This window comes from Lolium rigidum, chromosome 7 (genome assembly GCF_022539505.1).
Source record: "Lolium rigidum isolate FL_2022 chromosome 7, APGP_CSIRO_Lrig_0.1, whole genome shotgun sequence".
Taxonomy (NCBI): Eukaryota; Viridiplantae; Streptophyta; class Magnoliopsida; order Poales; family Poaceae; genus Lolium; species Lolium rigidum.
Window position 1 is genome coordinate 136,394,132 of NC_061514.1, and position 21,980 is coordinate 136,416,111.

Genomic DNA, 21,980 nt, shown 5'->3' on the forward strand with positions numbered 1-21,980 from the left:
ACGGCAAGCTTCAAGCATGTGATTCACTTGAGATGCTCATCTTGAACTTGCCCGACTCAACCTTGTATCTTCTCATACTCTGTCATACTATCTTGAGATGTATAAAGCATTCTTCACTTGGAATCAACCTCTCAAGATCTTGATCATCCATTGCTTATCACATAAGATAGAGTATGGCTAATATTGAGTTCCACATAAGAACTCCATCTTCATTTCTTCTTCTTGATCATATCACATATATATCTTCAAATCGATGATCTTGATGCCAATACACAAGGTGTATCTTTATCTTCATGGCATCCATACTTGAATCCAACACATGGAATACAAGTAGTACCTATGGAATATTCCTTCATATAAACTCAATGAAAACATTAGTCCATAAGGGTTGTCATTAATTACCAAAACCACACATAGGGGCAATATACCCTTACAAAATTGATATGAGGATTTACCAATGATCCCCTTATTTGGTTTATAACTCTGCGGAACAGGAAAACCATGTTTTGTGTATTTTTTCACTTTCAGAGACCTACATGGAGTCAAATTGACCTAGGATTTTTGGAGCATAATTTTTTCATCGGGAGAAGCACCATGGGACCTGAAGCACACCTGGATGGGCCTGAGGCCCAAAAGACATCAGGTGGCGCGCCCAAACATGTAGGGTGCGCCACATGTGCTCTTTCGGCCGTCGATCGTCCAAATTGCGTGATCTTTCGCCCACTGATGTATTTTGAACTAAAAATTACTATATATATGGCCCCAAAGAGTTCTCGGGAGGAGATCGTCGCAGAAAGATAGAAACACGAAAATGGAGGTTGCAGCAGAGAAGATTGGAGGGGGAAACTCCGCCGGGATCACCGCCAGAGGGATCTCCACCTTCTCCAAAGTCTTCATCATCATCACCTTGATCAAGAGAGAGTAGTACACCTCTGGACTACAAGTTTGTGGCAGTAACTTGATCTATTTCTCTCATGTTCTTCATAGTTCTTAGTGCCATATGAGCTGCCTCACATGATTATGGTCATATTTGTAATACCTATGTGGTGGATCCTTATTCTATGATATTGCGCTATGAGATCTGATCGTATTATGTGTAAGATGTAATGATAGATCCATATTATGTACCCCGTTCTTAAATATTTGTTCTGATCCAACATCTATGCAAGAGCGTGTGTGGGGTGATGTGTGTATTAGATGGAGTAGCATGGTTTTAGTGATTGGATAGTGACAATAAATTCATGATCTATTATGGCTTTGCCTTCTCTTTTGCTACGTCACTAGGGATAAAGTGAATACATGTGCTATGTTCGTCACGTGACAGTAGTGATGATCTTATTGGTTCAAGGTAGCATATTTGATATTCAAACATCATGTCAAAGTACTTATTGATATGCTCTTTTAATTCTTAATACAAGATTGCATGGAGTTTTCCCTTCTTGTGGAGTATAAGAGAGATGTGTTGCATCATCTCTATGTTAGGATGTGATGCCCATATAAATGCTTATCTTACTCATATTATTATTTTGCATCCTCATATCTCATTGATGAATTACTATTTGTCCACTACAACTTAAAAGAAAGAATAGTTAAGTGAATCTATGAACCCCGGTCCACTTTTTATCATAAGAAACACCTTTATATTATTTTCATCTTGTTTTTTATTTAATGCAGTATTTTAATCCGAAAATACAAAAATACTTACTTTTTTTATTTGCATGCAAAACACCAAAAACAATCAACCCCTTTACAATTTTTAATTGGTTCTTATTTCATCTAGTTTTACTCGCTTTTATTTTTACTTGTGTTTATTTATTTACGTGAAACCTTGTGCTTGACAACCACACGGTGAAGTTGGGGACAAAAGACTTTTATTTTACTTTCAGAATTGCTAGAAGAGGGGAGAAGAGACGTAAATACTTATGAAAACTTAAAATTATATTGAAAATTAAATCTTCATGTAGTTTCTTAATAACAAAGTAGTGTTAACCAAAGATAACTTGGCCAAAAAAATTGGAATGGGTATCAAAAGTGTTGCTTTTGTGATTCTAATGAGACTATTAAACATTTCTCCCTTGCTTGTCCTTTTGCAAAATTTGTTTGGCGAATGATTTATTTAACATATACAACATTCCGCCTCCTTCCAATATTACTAATATGTTTGGTAATTGGTTGAATGGAGTGACTAAAATTGATAAAGCTAAGATACGTATTGGCGGGTTAGCTTTGTGTTGGGCTATTTGGACAAGCAGAAATGATATTATTTTTAGCAAAAAAAGGGAACTAATTTCTTGTAGGTTATTCGACGACCTGCACATTGGATTCAGTTATGGGCTTTTTTTCTCCCGGAGGATCAGCGGGGAGATATGGTTTCTGGATGCAACCGGCTGCTGATGGTTGCAATAAAAACACGGCAGTGTGCATATATTGATGCAGAGGCTGGAGCGGGTGGCTCCTATTTTGAAAGAAAAAAAACTATTCGATACCCAATGGATACGGGTATGGATAAATTTTTATACTTATCAACTATACGAGTATGGGGTATGCTATTATTCTGCCTACCCATACTCTCATTGCCATTCTTAATTATTTGGTATCAATTGTAAAAGAAAAAAGTCACCGAAAAAAACGTCACATCCACATTCATAGTATGCGTCTCTTGTAAATCTTCTCAGAATTCGTACATGGACAATGAAACGATTCCGAAGTTACAAAACCCTTTCTTTAATCTGGATAGTAACTTCCAAGCGATGAACTAGATGATAATTATTACACCATCTTGTAACATTTCCTAGTACTATGAGAACTTGTGAACACAGGTGTTCATGGCCCATCAGGGAACATGCTCCATCATGCTAATGATTCAAGATTGTCGTCTCCCGGAATACATTACTACTGATTACACACACCCGTACGTAGCTTGAAAGCAACATAAGTGCTCGATCGTTATAGAGGATAAGCCTGATGAAAGACCTCCGCGTTAGCACTAGACTAAATCAGTAAAGCCCTGTTGGATTTGACCTATCCAGTATCATGGCTAGTTCACTCCACCCACATGCTACTCCGGAGAGAAGCGTCTGGTGTGCTTTATTGAACAGATCGTGCGCTGATGAAACAATTTCGCTCGGTTGGCGAGATGCGCGCGGGGAGGCAGGCAGCACTACTTGCCCCAGTTGGCCATCAGATCACATGCACACACACACGCAGCACAACGCGCTATCATCTTCTTCCTCCTCCTTTCGATCGTTTTAACCCAACTCCTAAAGTTTGGCGAGATGTGCGACCGACTAGGAAGACTAGAGCTACCATTCCTAACCTTTTCCTATCTGTGCGTCTTCGGCGAGTCCTTACCGACGCCACCGATAGAGAGTCAATGGGGTGTTAATTGCTTATTATTAGTAGTAGCTCCACTCCACAAGTCCTGATACGGACAGTCGGACAGTGGCAGCAGTTGACTCGCGAGGACGGAAGATCCTTTTTTTGGGGTTCTCAATTGATTGATCCGAGACGGAAGAGATCCTGAAAGATATATGAGCCACAAATAGCCACAAATTGCCGGTGTTAATGCTCCACCTAGAGTTAGACGATTTTCTTTGGGAGCGACTAATTATTCATGTAAAATAAGTTAATTCTTAGTCAAACAATGTTACTAATTTTTTTTGCAACCTATTGTAACTCATGACTACCACAAATTAGAAAGCAATTCAATGGTGTAGGTTATCTTTCTCAGCTGCAAACCCATGTTGCAAGTAGTAAATCTTAATTGCAAACCTCGTGTACAACTGTGAAAATCTGCAAGCTACTCAGCTAGCACGAGTCACGATAACGGTTTAGAAGGTGACTGAGACGGTCGATTGAGAATTAGCAAACACCATTTTCTTTGACAGCTCCGGTGGTGAGTACGTCCTACTAGAATACTTATATATACTTGTATGCCTACGCAAGTCGCATAGACATTCTCAGATGCTTTACTTCTAGAGGCATGCTTCGGTACACCCCCTCCACCAAAATCACAAGGGAAATCTAGTCTTTTGTCATAAAATAGTCCTCAATCATGTTTTATTATTACGACCCCAAGTTTTGTGATTAAGGTTATTCTAATATGTTATAACTGCTATGTGTCTTGAATATGAGATTCAAAGGCAACCTCAAGAGAACATGTACAAGAATGAACAAACAAGTGTTCCAGTCTCGCCTCTAGAACTAGCTCATCTGTTCTTTGATGACCATGTTTTCATGATCATGAGTACTCGAAATACTGACAAAAGCGCGAGTAGATTGTTAAGAACAACAATGGTACTTAACCGACAAAGTTTTATCGGATATACTATGAGACGTCATTCCTTAATAGTACGATCCATGTATAATCTTATGAAACAAATCCTTAGACCATGAGAGTATCAAGAGATCTCATTCCAGAAGGTATGTATTCGTTACCATCAGAAGTCTACACCGTACAGGGAGGCGAGAAAGGTGGCAGTCATATATGTTGGAAAGAATGCCCGACGACTTGGTGACTCAAGAGTTGAAATTTCTCCTCCGGAATAAGTAGAGATATCCTCTGGGCCCATCTTGTTATTACGATATCACCCAAATTGTGTGGCCAAACATTTTTTTAATGTGAATTACAAGGACATCAGAACGAGAAAGAGGATGAAACCAAATCAAGGTTAACGACGTAGTAAGACTTGAATCACGGGGGGATACAAAAGTCTCACCTCCGGTATTCATAATAACGCGATGAAATGGGATTGGTACTATAAGATATCACAGATTCACAAAAGGCTACCCAATCACGAACTTAAACTATTAGGATGCCCCGGTCCCATTTTTAGTTATTGATCCGAAAGAGTGTCAAAATCATGCATGTGAGCGATTGGGCATGTCAGAGTCACACGCTGAAGTGTTATTTGTTCTTTATATTAATTGCTGCATTTGTTATATGGTATGTGGTTGAGAGAATGTTTGGAATAGTTCTAGCGACATCGAAATAGTTTCGGTGAAGTATCAGAGTTATTTCGGTGTTGTCGGAATATTTCCAGAGGTACACTGGAATTGATCCATCACTTGATATGAGAGAGACACATTATCGCAAGTGTTCCAGTGGCTTCAGAATGTTCCGAAGTGATCGAAAGAGATTCGGGAATTTTACATAATTGTTCTGGGAATTCCGTAAGAGAAAAATAGGGGTTCCAACCTTCATATGAAGTGTCAGAGGAGTGTTGGAGTGCCGGGAGACTAAGTGAACGCCCATCCATCCCAAGCTGGCCTCATGGGTCTCTATGGGACCCATGTAGATTGCCTCCCATATCATCAAGCCCCCCCGAGAGCACACATATAGGATCTGAACCAATTCCCTGGTCGGGAAGATAGGGTTTTCTACCTCTCAGGCGATCTGAGGCGATCGCCGGAGCAGGGTTCATCAATCCCACGTCCTGAACCTACGCCCCTCCCATCTGTGCGGTCTATTCGAGCTGATCAAGGGGTTGGCTCGTCCAACTGCCCGGCCTTGGTAGATCCGTGGTTAGGGTTGTGGAGTAGTTTTGGGGCATGGCGGCGGCACGAGAGAGGGGAGAGTCAAGTGGATCGGTGGAGTCTGCTGTGCCGGAACCTTCACTGGAGGATCTACTGAAGAGCTTGAATCTGAAAGGAGAAGATATTGATGGATTCTTCGTCGCTAAGGATGAGGTACAGTCTTTGAAAGAGGGAACGAAGTGGATGGCGGTGGTTCGTCTGCTGTCGTCAAAACCCTTTAGTGCGACATCTCTGAAGAAGACGATGCGCTTTGCTTGGGCACCAGCCCAGGAGGTTCGGTTTAGAGATCTGGAGGAGAATAAGTTCATAGTTCAGGCCAGTTGTTTGGGGGATTGGCAGAGGATCACGGAGCAGGGACCATGGATCTTCAGAGACTATGGTCTGCTGGTGGAGAAGTACGATGGCAGCTGCAAGGTGTCATCGGTGGAACTGAATAGGATTCATGCTTGGGTACAAATCCATGATGTTCCCGAGCTGTTTCGGAAGAAACCAATCATAGTTGGCCTTGCAGGCAATATTGGCGAGGTGATCTTGGTTGACATGAACAGTTCCAGAGAAGATGGAGGAAACTATGTTCGCGCCCGGGTTTGGCTTGACGTGAGGAAGAGCCTCACAAGGTTTGTATCCATCAAACCAGAAGGAGAAGCCCCGTTGATTATGAGAGTCAAGTATGAGAAAGTTCCACGGTATTGCTCTGTGTGCGGCTTTATTGGACATGTGAAGGAAGAATGTGGTACGGGGGAACACCTACCTAGTGAAGTGGGCTTTGGCAAATGGATGCTGGCTGATACGGCTTGGAATAGGGCACAGTTTCATGGGGACTCGGAGCCCCAGAGACAGTATAACTGGGCACCAAATCGGGATACCCAAGCACAGCCTGGGGGAAGGGATGGTGGTTTTGGAGGTGGTGGTCGAGGAGCCGCTGGACGGGGCCGTGGCCGCGATGGTGGTCGTGGCAGAGGCATGGCACCACCGGTGGATAACCGCAAGCGATCCTCTACGGAGGCAAGCCTGACTGAATGCAGCCCGATAAAGGGTGGTCAACCTCCTCTGCTCCTTACTTGGAAAGAACCAGGGGTGATCGAGACAAGTTCTTCTGTAAGTGTGCAACAGAAGCTCGACTTTGATGGGGAGAAGGAGCAGCACTATCCTCCACGGTCTGGCACCCCACCACCACCTCCGTCGGCAAGGGAGCAGAAAAGATCGAGGAAGAGCAACACCCCAAAGAAGAGCAAGAATGCAGCTGATATGGCGGGCTCCGGGAAGGAGTACCGCCCGGCGCAATGAGTACCTTCCTTTGGAACTGTCGTGGTCTCGGCAACGCTGCGACAGTTCATGAACTTCGCGACTTCGCGAAAGAGTTTGCCCCTGATATCCTTTGTGTAGTGGAAACACAAGTCCACAAAGCACGAGTGGAGTGTCTAGCGCAGTCATTAGGCTATGATAATGCTTTTGCTGTAAGTAGCTCTGGTCGGAGTGGCGGGCTAGGAGTTTTCTGGAATAATGAAATAAAGCTAGACTTTTTACCTTACTCTCAGTATCACATTGATGCTATTGTGCGTCCTCGTTCTGCGGATCCATGGCGTCTGACATGTGTTTATGGAGAGGCTCAGGTTAGTGAGCGTCACAAGACCTGGGATATGATACGGTTTATAAAATCTTCATCACACTTACCATGGCTATGCATGGGTGATTTTAATGAAGTACTCCTTAGGGAGGAGCACATGGGTGTTAATCCGAGGAGCAGCGCCCAAATCCAAGCCTTCAGAGACACAGTTGATATTTGTGGTTTGATGGATCTCGGTTTTGTGGGTAATGCCTGGACGTTTGAGAGGAAAGTTGCGGGAGGCACGTACTGCCGAGTTCGCCTTGATAGGGCCTTGGCCTCAGTTGATTGGAGCGCACGTTTCCCGCTGGCTACTCTCCAACACCTCACGGCATCAACCTCAGACCATTCCCCAATCCTGCTGAGGCATGAGCAACAACAAGTGGCAAACCAACAGCAGCAGAAGGTGTTTCGGTATGAGGCTATGTGGGAGTCTCACCAGGATTTTGGATCACTGATGGAGTCTGCGTGGCAATCTGAGGAATGCATGTCTATGCATGGCCTTGAACGAAAGCTGCAGAGCCTCTCGAGATCCTTGACGAAGTGGGGACAGGATACCTTCGGACACGTCGGAAGGGAGATCAAGAAATTAAAGCGCGATCTGGAGGACCTGCGAAGACTTCCGGACCGTATTGGACCATCTTATGAAGAGATTAAGATAGTGGAACGTTTGGTGGAGCTACAGCATAGGGAAGAGACAATGTGGCGTCAAAGATCCCGTATTCGCTGGTTAGCCGAGGGAGATCGGAACACACGCTTCTTTCACCTACGTGCTAGCAAGAGGAAGAAAAGAAATAAAATCGAGCAGCTTACACGAGCAGATGGTTCAGTTACGGAGGACCATGTTGAGATGTGTTTGCTGATCCGAGATTTCTATCGTGTCCTGTATGCCACCGAAGGAACCTCTGGCATGGATGAAGTGCTGGACTCGGTGGAGGTGTCAGTGACAAGAGAAATGAATGAGAAGCTAATTGCCCCTTTTGGAGAGGCGGAGGTGAAGTCCGCTCTCTTTCAGATGTACCCTATGAAGGCCCCAGGTCCGGATGGGTTTCCCGCACACTTCTTCCAAAAACACTGGGATCTGTGTGGTTTAGAAGTTACAAACGCAGTTCCGAGGATTCTCCGAGGAGAAGACACTCCTGATGGGATAAATAAAACTTTCGTGGTATTGATCCCAAAAGTGGCAAGTCCAACAGAGCTTGAGCAGTTCCGCCCAATTAGTTTATGCAATGTCATCTACAAAATTGCATCAAAAGTTCTGGCAAATAGGCTAAAAGTCATTTTACCAGAGATTATATCCGAGGAGCAGTCCGCATTTGTTCCTGGGAGACAAATCACGGATAATATAATTACTGCTTATGAATGTCTTCACTTTGTGAAGAGGAACGGGGCAAAGAGAAATCAGCATTGTGCCCTCAAGTTGGATATGCGGAAGGCATATGACCGGGTCGAGTGGCCTTATCTCAGGGCCATTATGCTACGCATGGGTTTTCACATACGTTGGGTGGATCTGATTATGAAGCTTGTCAGTTCAGTCTCGTTCTCAGTTCTGTTCAACGGTACGCCTTTGGATGAATTTCGGCCAACGAGAGGCTTGCGCCAGGGTGACCCCATATCCCCTTACTTGTTTTTGCTAGCAGCAGAGGGCCTCTCTGGCCTCCTTAAAAAAAGTCGTCAGTCAGCTTCCTTACAGGGCATCAAGGTGGCCACCACAGCTCCTGCGGTAAACCACCTCCTCTTCGCTGATGATAGCCTGCTCTTTGTAAAAGCTTGTGAAGAGGGAGCGAGAGAAGTTTCTGATCTGCTTGACAAGTACTGTAATGCATCAGGTCAGAGAGTGAATTTGGACAAGTCCTCAGTTTTCTTCAGTAAGGGCTGCCCAGAGAACCTGAGACAGATCATCAAGGTGACGCTTCAGGTACCTAATGAGACCCTGAACGAGAAGTATCTCGGAATGCCGTCAGATATTGGCAAGTCCAGGAATGGGGCATTTAAACATATCAAGGATCGGGTTTGGAAACATGTTCAAGGATGGTTGGAGAAACTCCTTGCATCAGGGGGTAAGGATGTTCTCATTAAATCAGTGGCGCAGGCTATTCCAACTTTCTCGATGTCTTGTTTCAGATTACCAAGAGGCCTCTGTCAATCGATTAATGCCATGCTACGAGGTTTTTGGTGGGGCAGCAAGGACGGGAAGAGGAAGACAGCTTGGGTCTCCTGGGAGACGATGTGTACACCTAAGTTTGCTGGTGGGCTGGGCTTCCGTGACATCGAGCTGTTTAATCTAGCGATGCTAGCAAAGCAAGCCTGGAGGATCTTGCAGAACCCGGACACGCTCAGTTCCAGGGTTCTCAAGGCGGTGTACTTCCCTGCGACAAATTTCCTTGAAGCAACACTGGGCTCATCCCCCTCTCAGATTTGGAGAGCCATAGTGGAGGGAAGGGATGTGATGGCTCAGGGGCTAATCAAAAGGATAGGCACGGGGGAATCAACTAATGCATGGAATGATAATTGGCTCCCGCGTGATTTCATGCTTCGCCCTTTGGCGTGTCTGAAGGGCGACCCACCTATGCTTGTGTCTTCGTTTATTGATGCATCATCGGCAACATCGAGAAGGGATCTTCTTGAGGAGTACTTCTTACCAATGGATTGTGATATTATTCGGGCTATACCGCTTAGCACAAAGAGGTTGGCCGATTGCTGGTCATGGCATTATGAGAAGACTGGGGTTCTGTCAGTCCGCTCAGTTTATCGCATGTTAGTGCAAACGAAGAAGAGAAGAGAAGATTGGCTGGAGAGTAGACTAGCTGCTTCTAATTCAGCCAAGGAAGGTAAACTCTGGCAACAGTTATGGAAAATACAGGTTCCATCCAAGCTGCGAATTTTCCTCTGGCGCCTTGCTCATCAATCGTTGCCAACGGGGGATGTGCGCCACCACCGCCATATGGCTGATACAAACGCTTGCTCCATCTGTGGAGAAGCGGATTCATGGAGGCATTCACTTCTGAGCTGCACAATGGCACGATGTGTCTGGGCGCTTATGGATGAATCTGTGACAGAACATATGTGCCGATCGGAAGAACCCTCGGCTAAGCAATGGATTTTCTTGATGATGGAGTCCCTATCGAAGGAGGATTTTGCGAGGATCTCGGTTACCCTCTGGGAGATTTGGCATGCAAGAAGGAAATTCATTTTTGATGATGAATTCCAGAGTCCGCTCTCCACATTTGCCTTCATTGAAAGCTATTTACGGGATCTGTCGATCTCTGGAGCTGTGCGGTCGAAGGAAAAGGGTGTGCCTACTAGTCACCCGAAGTGTATTCCCCCGCCACCGGGGTATGAGAAGATCAACGTGGATGCTGCGATCTCCAGAACAGGTTCTGGTGGTGCAGTTGGTGCAGTGTGTCGTTCAGCGGAAGAGATCTTCCTTGGGGCGACGACATTGACTGTGGATGGAATCTCTGATCCAACTATCATGGAGGCGCTCGCGTGTCGGGAGGCGCTGGCCCTAGCAGCAGACTTAAACCTGCAGAAGTTTGTCGTGGCAACTGACTGTCTCTGCGTGGTTAAGAGCATGGAGCAGCCCTTCAGTGGAACATACGGTATGATCATTGAAGAAATAAAACTGACGGCGAGAAACTTCACTCATGCGGCCTTCAAGCATGAGAATCGTCGCTCAAATACTGAAGCACATTTGATGGCTCGTAGTGCAGTAGCTAGTAGTCTTGGACGTCAGGCTTGGTTCCTTCAACCCCCTGGCGATCTTTGTATTCCTTTAAACATTGCTGAGTAATAAAAGCCATTGAATTCTCAAAAAAAAAAAAAATCAAGCCCCCCCGAGGTCAGCCCTCATAAGGCTGGTGGCATGGGCCTCTCCAGGGCCCATGTTGGGGCGCTTAGGGCCCCAAGGGGCCTCCTGAAGACAACCCACATGGGCAGCCGACCTAGGGCAACCCTAGTTCGGTGGGGAGGCGGTTGGGGTGTCCTATGGTTTCCCCTAGGGCCAACGACCGGGGGTGGGGGCGGCCTTGAGACCCCATATAAAGAGGAGTCCCTCCTCTCTCTCAATAGACAACAACTTCTACCCTTTGATGGTTGGCTCTCTCCTCTCTCCCTCTCATGCGTAGAGCCTCTCCCTTCGTGGAGGTTCTCTCGTGTGAAGGTTCTCCACATACACTTCTATCTAAGATATTATTTTGGTACGATTTGGTCCGTGATGACAAAGTTCTGCTGGAACAGAGAGCATTGAAGCCTGCAACGCTGCAGAGGGATCATGCGTTCGACCCTAATTAAAGGAATAAGAAGGCAGAGTCCTATCCGCAGATGACTTTGGATCTTCGTCAAGTGGGTGAAGCTCTGCCCACCGAGTCTTCCACAACACTCCCATTGAGTCCCAAACCTGATCGTGTTCTTCATCAACTTCGTCATCGAGTCTTCCGCGATCCTCTCGGTGAGTATAAGTTGATCCTCCTCACGGTTCATATTAAAACATAGATAGATCTTGCGTGATCGTGTTAGGTATTTTTTTGTTTTACATACAGAATCCCTTTCAATACTTTCCACCTTTTAACTTTGGAACGACCTAATTCTCTAGGGATATGACCAAAAACTAAAGTTTCACTAAAGATGCCACCACTATTACTATAAATACCCCACAATATTTTCATGCATATTCGCCACAACATCAGACAATCATTTCAGTAAATTCAAAGAAGCATAGAAAAAATTATACGGACTAAATATTCTACCAAGAATTATGAGAAAGACCCAGGTATACTTTGCAAATTTCGATCGACGGTCCAGGACTGCAGGGTACACGCTTGTCCTTGTCCTGAGTCAATTTCAACTATCCTGGGAAATCAAGAAAAATTCAAGTCTTTAGAGAACTAAGTAACCTCAAATACGAAACAAGCAGTGTTACCTGATTTTTATTCTCTCGCTCCTCTGTGGAGAAGGAAGAGGGGGTAGTGTGGATGGCCAAGGGAGTTCAGAATATTCGTACAATCAAGCTTCTCGGTATGGATGGCACATGCATGAATTAAGGGAGGGCTAGAGGGAGCCCAATAAAGGTAGTAGTGTCCATAGCCGTGTCAGCGGCGAAGTAGAGGGAGAGCTTTTTGGCTTTGGATCTTGGCGAGAAAGCTGCCGAGGAAAGAACAGAGGCGACCGTCTTGACTATCTGGTAGAATCCCAGAAAATGCGAACTCGACACATCAATGCCACCACTTCTGGTTCAGGGACGCACAAGGCGGAGGCAGTCTGCTCCCTCGACTATTGGTGGGCATGAGGAGCAATTCGCAGCAGCCTAGTTGCGTCGGTGAAGTGTACTAGATATGGGTAGTTCCCCTACCCATAACCCATGCATAAAAATAGGACTCCACCTAGGTCGTGTTCATACGATCCACCTCGTCGATGTTCCGCCTCGTTCACCTCACTATTTAGAAGATGAAGATGAGCATGTGATGATCTTAGCTGCGCCGTGGAAGAAGGAATAAGGCCATGTATAATGGTACCGACGGCATGTCTTCTCTTAGCACTCCACATCGTCTAGAGAAGGCAAAAGATATAAGTCATACAATGCATCATCTCTTATTGTCATATAGTCTTCTCTTATTTTATAGTAGGTAAATAGGTTGCTAATGTCAGATAAAATAGTCTTCTCTTATTTTCTAGGACATGACCTCTTAGCTAGAGAAGCCAACCTTCTTTTTCTCCATTCCCTCTTCTCCAACTTAGCGAAAATCTATGTGTCAGCTCAAAGAGAAGGCTGACATTATCTCATTGTACATTCCCTAGTGGGTTGGAAAGAAGTATTTGCACGGGAGGAGGAAACAAATCAAGATGAAGTATTATAGGTAGCACACGATCCGGTGTTTTTTCCAGCCTTCACGGAAGAAACAGATGGGTTGTTTCACGAGGAAGCTTGCAAATCAGGGTAATCAGACATGTACAACCGAATCGATGTATACGAGAATAGGGCGTGGGGTAGCATTTGATATATAGTTGTGTACAAGTTTGACATCGCAGGTTTCATTTTAATAGTAAAAATTAATAGTAAATATTTACATTTTTAATTAATAGTAAGATTTCTGTAATCCAAAACTTAACCCACTGTAAAGACGAGGGCACGAGCCAGCTTCCAAAGCCCACAGGCAACAAAAGGCCAGCCAAACATGCACAAGGCATTAGCCCAGCCAGTACCACTAGCCCACGACATAAACGCCAAGATGAGTAGGGATGTAAATGGTACGGATAATTTCCGCTTCGAATTCGCATCCGTATCCGTTTTTGAGGATATGGTATGCATTTTTAGAAATCCGCCGGATATGGATACGGATGCGGATAGTGATCAAGCGGATATCCGACGGATACGGTAGAGGATATGGTATTGATACTATCCGACGGATACGGATTATCCGCCATTTTTTGCAGATTATCCGAGGTCCACAAAGAGGATAATCCGAAAAAACTAGCCCAACCCTAAATATTTAGATAATATATTTAGTTCTTCGGCCAAACTATGTATTCTATTAGCACACAATTTGCTTTGTTGTACGAACAAGTGTGTACATTTAGCTATAGTCTATAATTACAAACATATTTTACATAAAAAAACATACTTCTATTTTTTATATGTATATTTTTTTAATAATCCGCATCCGATCCGAGTCCGGTCCGAATCCGCTCCATATCCGTAATCCGATATAATCCGCATCCGACCATTATCCGCTCCGATCCAAATCCGTTACAAAAATATGATAAAGGATATGGTAAGAGCAATATCCGATCCGATCCGATCCGTTTACATCCTAAAGATGAGTAACCAAATCGGCCTTTTCCCTAACAAAAAGAAACCATATCGGCCGGCCGGCCAAATCGACTGAGAAATCTCAGCAGCGCCGCTGACCGTGGCCGCCGCCCGTACCCTCCTACTCTCACCTCGTCCGCCGCCCGTACCCTCCTACTCACCTCGTCCGCCGTCGACCCGGACCAACTCTACTACGTGCCATTTCTCACCACCGGGGACATTTCCATTCCCTCCTCTGCTTCCTCTCACCTCCACCTCCTCACCTTGCGGTGCTCCTCGCCACGAAGCGCTCCGCCATGGCACCTTCATATGTGAGTTCAATTATTTTATAGTAGATAACTCCATTTTGTTATGCGTTCCTTTTCCAATTTCAACTCAAGGAATTTGGCCAATCAAACATGCGTTGGATTTAACTTTTAGGCGACTCTGCTACATAGAAGGTCTACATAGAAGGATTAGAAGAAAAATAGAAAAGTAAAGAACTGTGTTCTGGTTGAATTGGGCGGATAGGTAGTATTATTACCTCAGTATATCCCAAATTGATACTTTGTATTGTGGGCATGTTTTCATTATCAGCAATAAGCCATTAACAAGCATTGTACATTGTTAAGTACAGCGAAGCTTGGAGTGAAGAATAACAAAGAGAAGAGAAGAAAGGAAAATTTAAGAGATATATATAAATGTAAATGTGAGTTCCAGCAAAGAGTAACAGCAACGAACTCTGTACATTTCGAACTTAGAGATGGATGTTAGATGTCTCTTCCGGCGCATGATATCTTTTGTAGTGAGTCACTGACGGTGATGTAGCCTGCAAGTGTGGTGATTTGAAATTTTACAACATTGAGGCATTGTTGCTAAATTGTGAATTTTTTCTTTGTTTTTTCCACACGAAGCATAGCTCCGGGTTCCACCATCAAAAGATAAGGGAACAACATATCCCAGTACTAGCCCAAAAGATCCCAAAGAAACATCAAAAGAAAAAGAAAATAAACGAGTGCAGTCGAAGCCTGACATTCCTCACGTTATAATTCCTAGATAGGTCAAGGAAAGCACCCAACAGGGTAAACCGAAACCTGATGAGTTATAGGTTCTGCAACCAGCATCCCATAAACAAGTCTGACAAGCAACAAAGTAAACACTGTCAGCATCTAGCAAGTAAAACCAGCACTCGCCTAAGCTTCCTGGTCATCTGCCACCGAGCTCGGAAGATCCTCAATTCTCGTTGTCGGTGATGAAGATACTCCTTGTCTTTACCCTTAACCACACACAATCTCAACAACGCATCAGTATAGTGAAATTATAAGCTATAATACTCTTTGCCTAAAATCTGGATGTGTGGTTGCTCATGATACCATCTCTAAAGGCTATGGTAGTGCCATTGTTTATTTTCCGTAGGTCTAGAGTGCACCAAATTCTTTCGAGAGAATTCTTCTTAGCAGAAGCTCCCATAATACATGATTATACATTTATTATAAGAGGAGACATACTTACAAGGGCAGTGTACGGCTCAGATTATAGACACTTGATGCTGATTTTTTTGTTAGTGCTAACATTTACATGTGGTAGGTTTGCTCATATTATTACCATGCTTTTTTCGTATATTTGGTAGGGTGTTCATCTTGATGGCCACGGCAGATGGGCTTTATTTTTCTGCTTGAATCCTTTTGCTTTCCTCTGAGATATGATTCTCTTAGCTTTTCTCCTCTTGTTGCTCTTTTTCCCCCTGAATTTTTATTGTGGTTGCTCATGATGTTATCGCATAGAGCTATGATAGTTACATTGGATGCTGCAGAGATCCAGAGTATACAAACTTCTTTTGATGGAAAAAGTTGTAGTAGTGGCTCCCATAGAACATATCAAAGGGCAGTTCACTCCCAACGCTGGTTCAGTACTGTGCACTTTGGGAGAGGTTAAACCAAATTAATCTGGAAGTTTAGCAGAAATAGCATTTTTCATACAGACCAGCATATGCTGCGATGTTCTATGGACAGGTGCTATCCCTGGAGGCACGTGTAATCTGGTCTTCTCAGGCGTTACTCTCTGAAAAAGAACATGCTTGGCTAGCTATACACCCGTTGTTGGACATCTGATCGCCTTGCTCGCCGAGATCTGCAACACTAGCCTGACTCTTGCCTTTGCTCTCAAGAGCCTAAAACCATTCAGCACCTAATGATCGCTTGCTGATATGCGCGCGAAGTTTGGTTCAAAACCCTGAGCGAGGACAACCTGCGGATCCTAACACCTAATTCAGACTGTTCCATACAGGAGTGGTGGAAAAAAGCAAGTGCTTCAACTCCCCTTGCTGACAGGAAGAGTTTTTGCACAACAGTGACAGTTGGAATGTGGCATATCTGTTTGGATCGAAATAGCAGGAATTTTGAAAATGACGCTCATTTGCAGCAGGTGATTGTGCGTAAAATCAGGGAGGAGTTTCTGCCACTCAGACAGGGTCGTATAGTCAGGACGGAGAGATGAATCAAGTAGTGTTTTTTTTCCTTGTTGTTAGGTGGTCACATGACTGACACATCGTGGTCTGGATTCCTTGTAAATATAAAACTCTTTCCAATCTTACTGAAAGCGCAATTGAGTGTTCTGGAAGAAAAATAATTATTTATTATGAAAGTAAGTATTTATAGGGATAGGGATTGTCCAAAGAGGAGACATTAAAATGAAGTAGGGCTTAGAGCATACAAAATTGATGCTTAATTTACTTTGTTAGCACTAAGGATAACATATGATAGGTTTTCTCATATTACTACCATGTCTTTTTTCCTTTCTTTGGCAGGGCGCTTATTTTCATGGCCACGGAAAATGAACTTTATTTTGGTGCTCGAGTCTCTGTCTTTCCTCTCATGTATGATTCACTTTGCTAGCTTTTGTACTTATGTTTCTCTTCGCGTTTTTTAGATTTTGGATGTGGTTGCTCATGATGTTATCTCTTGGGGCTATGATATTTCAAATTGGATGCTGCAGAGTCCAGAGTATACAGACTCTTCTTTTGATGGAAATGGCTGTAGTAGTGGCTTGGGTCTTTTTCTTTCCTCTCAGGTACGATTCACTTAGTTTTTTTTCCTTTTGTTTCTCTTTGCTTTTTCTAAATTTTGGATGTGTATGTGCTGCTCATGCTGGTATCTCTTAGGGATATGATAGTTACATTGTTGATTCTGCATAGGTCTAGAGTTTACACACTTCTTTTGAGTGGAATAAAAAAACAGAGAATCCGTTAGTACATAATTATTTGTTAATAGCTAAATGTTCGCGCGTTGCTACAGAGTGACAGGAAAAAAAACTAGCACATAATTTGTCAAATGAGTATGATTTACTTGGATGGATTGCTCAGTTCATGTGTGTCATCGCTCCACTTTGTTGCAACACAACTTTTTTTTTTCTTCAACACTAATACATCTTCAGTTATTCCCGTGGTGTGGTCAGCTATATAAAAGAAAATTACCATTTTCTTCTCCGCTGTAATAGACTGATGTATGCATTCCACAGACGCAGTCAAATTCATAGAGGCAAATGGGATTATGGATGCGGCACAAAATTTGAAATAAACTTAATCTAAGATATAATTCTTTCTTAAACAAATTTATGAACCCAATTACAATAATATAAGGAAATTATTTAGTAACTTAGTGGCTCTAGTAGCAAGTAATACATAAATACATTCACGTATGTGGTATCAGGGTCCTAGTGGAACTCATTACATCTTAATCCACCATTCAAGGAGGTGATTAGCCCCTAATCTACTAAGATGAGCAAAAATTTCTACTAACTAATTCTAGCAAACGAGCACTATGGTGGTTAGTTATGCATTGCACATGCCAGATTTGTTAGTCAACTTAACCACTACACTTAACATCAGACCATAGAGGTTCAGTGCCTAGATTTATCTGAACAACTCATGACTCTTCAGTAAACACGAATGCAGGATTGCAAGGGAACAAAAAGAGAGGGGGGATTAAGATAATATCTCATGCCACTGTTTTGTTCCTGGTCTGCCAACAAAAATAGGGTTCTGCTCGTCCTGGGTTTAATTCCTTGAGACCAACAAGTAGAGCCAACAATTGTGAAGCCGACTCAAGTGCGTACGGAATCAAGGTACGAAAGGAAAGCAACAGGTAAACCGAGCCATTCTTGTGATAGAGGTTTCTTGGCTATTATTTTTGTCAAAACCGTCGCCTTTCCTGCCGTCCTTCGCGTGCCTTGCTTTTTTCAATGAAATCATGCTGATTGGTTGCTGGAACATTTGGAACCATAAGAATGACATCATCTTTGAGGGGGGAAGCATTATGCCTTGCTGAATGTAGAGCTTTCAAACACTTTGGGCATCAAGATGCAAAGAACTAAACTGAGATTTTTTTTTTTTTTTTGAGAAACACAGTACAAACGCAGGCACTCACATACACGCGCATACACTCACCCCTATGAACGCACACACGCACACCCTACCCCTATGAGCACCTCCGGAAGACCGAGCCGGCAGATTGGATCTTGAAATTGACGAAGTCACTACAGGCGCCTCGCTGTCGACGGGAACGTCGCCTCCCACTGAAAGAATATTCCGCCTTTATGAGACACACAAATGTCAAACCTGGGGTTTGAACTCTGGTGGGCTGGGGGTACAACCATCCTCCTAACCACCCAACCTCAGGTTGGAATGCAAGAATGGCTTGACTCGTTGTAATTTCGTTTTTTTTTACTTTGCAAACTCTGTTACAGGGTTTGTATTGAGAGGAGAAATTAAACTGAAGTAGGGCTCAGAGTATACAAACTTGATGCTTAATTGTGCTGATTGTGGCACAAGCTCTCTGGTATCCTCATGCTGCTAGTCCGATGGCAATGGAAGCTCTGGCTATCCGTGGTGCCGTTCAGTTGGCGGACGAGAGGGGTTATCACCTAGTTGAAATTGAATCTAATGCTCAAGAGGTGGTTAAGTTAATGAAGGAACCTGTGATTGCAGATCTGAAATTGCCAGTATAACTCAGGAGGTAAAAGAGCTTATTGCTTTCTTCACTAGTTTTAGCATCAGTTACATATCTAGATATGCTAATGTAGCAGCCCATCGGCGTGCTAGTAGGCCTACTGCTGAAAAAGGAGATGTCTATGGGTAAATTATAAACCATAGTTCATTGCAGATGTTACTGAGAACGATTGTATCAGTCCGAGTAATATAAAGCTCTTTGATCGCAATTTTTTTTCTAGCACTTACAACAAGAAATCAGGTTTTCGCATACCATTACTTTTGTGCTTGAGTCTTTCGCTTGATTTATTTGGTAGCATTCTTATTTTGATGGTCACTGCAGATCCGCTTTACTTTTGTGCTTGAGTCTTTTGCTTTCCTAGGTATGGTTCACTCAGCTTTCCTCCTTTTGTTGCTTTTTGGTTTTCCTAAATTTTGGGTGTGTGGCTCACGACGTTATCTCTTAGGGCTATGGTATTATCATTATTGATGCGGCACAGGTTATATTCAAACTTCTTTTGAGGGTAAAAAAGTTGTAATATAGGCTTTAATGAGGGGCCATACAATGAGGAGAAATTAAAGTGAAGGATCCAAGATGGAAAAAATATTTCATAGGGAGCTTATTTTGACGGAATGCATGGATAAAGTGTGGTTGGATGCTTGGGTGCTAAGGTAGCGGGTTACCCATCAACAAAGGGATTCCTTGCTCCTTTTGTTGCTTATATAAGAACATGTCTCCAGTCTCACCCCCGCAAAAACTCACCACCATGGCTTCTCCTGTTAAGCGGGCTACCCATCAACAAAGGGATTCCTTGCTCCCTTTGTTGCTTTTATAAGAACATGTCTCCAATCTCAACCCCGCAAGAACTCACCACCATGGCTACTCCTCTTAAGTTCGTTACTACTGGCTCTCTCTTCCAGGTATTGCAGACATTATCTCATCACATTTCAGCAGTCACCTCCATCATCTGCTTACTTCTTCCATTTTTTTTGCTCACATCACGACAGTTCTAGGGAAGGAATAGCTGTGAGCTCATCTGCCTCTCCTCACCATTGTTCCTCACGAAGTGCACTTGTTGGCTGTGACTGCAATTTCTCACTTATACACGCACATCTGAAGGTTTTTTGCTAGCTATTAGTAAAGGCTCATCATCTGGCTGGTAGTGAAAGATAAAAACATTTTCCCTTGCAATTTATTTGTTAATTAGTGTCCAGGGCTCATCTTGTGGTTCCTTATATAGTCATAACTTTTTCCTCGTCTGAAGTCTGAGCTGATGATTTAGCCTATATGTTTTCTCTGTTTATTGCGCTACAACAGTTCCTAGATATTCATAGGTGCAGCAGCTTTTAGTATATCGATTGATTCTATAAATCTATAATAGTAATGCATCATGCCACCGTTCATATTTTTCTGAAATGTATTATTATTGTTTCATAGTATTGCCATTTCTATTTCCACACGATCCCGAACTGGACTCCACTACCACTAAAAATTATAACGAAAGCAACAATGCAACATATATCATGCAGGAATGCAAGTTCCAAGTTCTATGCAAACAAGAATCAAAAGGACTGACTAGGGGCTTTGCTGATCACTAACCATTGGCTGCTTAGTTGAGACATATTTCTTATTCCTTCAGCAAAAGCTTTACTAGCTCAAACTGAAAGTGGTGTCCTCAATTCCTTCAAACACCACAGACCCTCAAATGGCCCAATAGATTCATAATCCCTAAAAATCAGTTTTGAGCCTTGCAGATATTTCCAAATAATCACATACCTCAATTTCTTCAGATTTTTAGCACCTTGTGTAAACCAGACAATCTGTGTCTTCAAGAATCTATGTTTTTAGCTTTAGAAAATGCCAAATAGATTTGTGTAGCCCTGCATGGCGGTCAAAGTTCAAAACTTGATGTTGAATAACTCCCCAAGCGAATGTGGAATAACCTTATTAGCAAGGTTTGATAAATCCAAGCTGAAGATGATACCTTGCATTCTTCTAGGACAGAAAACCAAACGGTTGGCATACTTGAGTCAAAACACAGAATGTGATTCTAGCCGTAGATGTATCTATGCTTAATGTAAGGTCGTCATGGCATTTGTGCACCCCAATTCGCAGAGAACCTGATCCCGTCGGTACCACTCCATGAGTACAATCATAAACTATGATGAAATTTGTCTTTCTAGATCAGAAAAATGCTAGCTCAAGCACAAGTTCATGCATTCCAAAATATTCAATCTTATTGAAGACTTTTCTCAATCTAACACTGACCACGTTTCATCTAGCGAGCTATATAACATAACTTTTAGCAACATTTTCTAAGCTGCACATTCCTCTTTGTTCGACGAACCCTATATAGATCCATAATTTGATCAAATAATCTACTTCGATAACTAAAATTTTCTGCAAATATAGGATAAAACAGGAAAATAACTTTCAAATAGTTTTGCATTTACATTATCTTAAATTCAGAATCTTCTCCACATGATTAAAGTTATCGTGATTGTGCAGCTCCTCGATAAGCAAATTCTCAAATAGCTTCCACTCTGCGACACTATTTGTTTTAAGGGACAATATGCTCGCTATTGCCACAAGATCAAGCGTTAAACCATCACATTTTTCCACTATGTCTTCAACATACCAAAATGTAACTCTGGAGGTCAGATGTGATTTTCAGTTTTCGGAAATGTCTTCCTACAAGTTAGTTACATTGCATCGTGGTGATGTAATGGTTGTACCCTTAAAACACAACAATCACCTGGTATTGATGCAACTTTCTCAGTTTCGTTGTGGTTATTACTTTGCTTCCCATGACATTATCAATAAGAACCCTTTCATTTTCGATAGATCTAGACATCATCCAATATGATCAAGTATATCTTTTTATCAAGTATTTAAAAAAGATATAATCGACATATTGGATGATGTCTAGATCTTTAAAAAAGGCTCTTATTGATAATGGCTTGGAAATCGGAGTAATAACCACAACAAAAACTGATGAAGTTACTTCAATATCTGATGATGGTTGTATTTTAAGAGCAGATCCATTATATCAGCATGATGAATGCAA

The 21,980-nt window shown here is 42.9% G+C and overlaps 1 long non-coding RNA gene across 2 annotated transcripts; it reads left to right on the forward strand.

Annotated features, from left to right (window-relative positions):
* The first annotated feature begins 19,683 nt into the window (after positions 1–19,683).
* LOC124675851 lies at positions 19,684–21,772 on the forward strand. 2 transcript variants are annotated; one of them, XR_006993442.1, is made up of 3 exons: positions 19,684–19,833; positions 19,921–20,072; positions 20,443–21,772. It is a non-coding gene; the product is annotated as an uncharacterized LOC124675851 (long non-coding RNA). The 2 variants fall into 2 exon arrangements; XR_006993441.1 differs by lacking the exon at positions 20,443–21,772 and having other exon boundaries at positions 19,921–20,104.
* Positions 21,773–21,980: the final 208 nt, after the last annotated feature.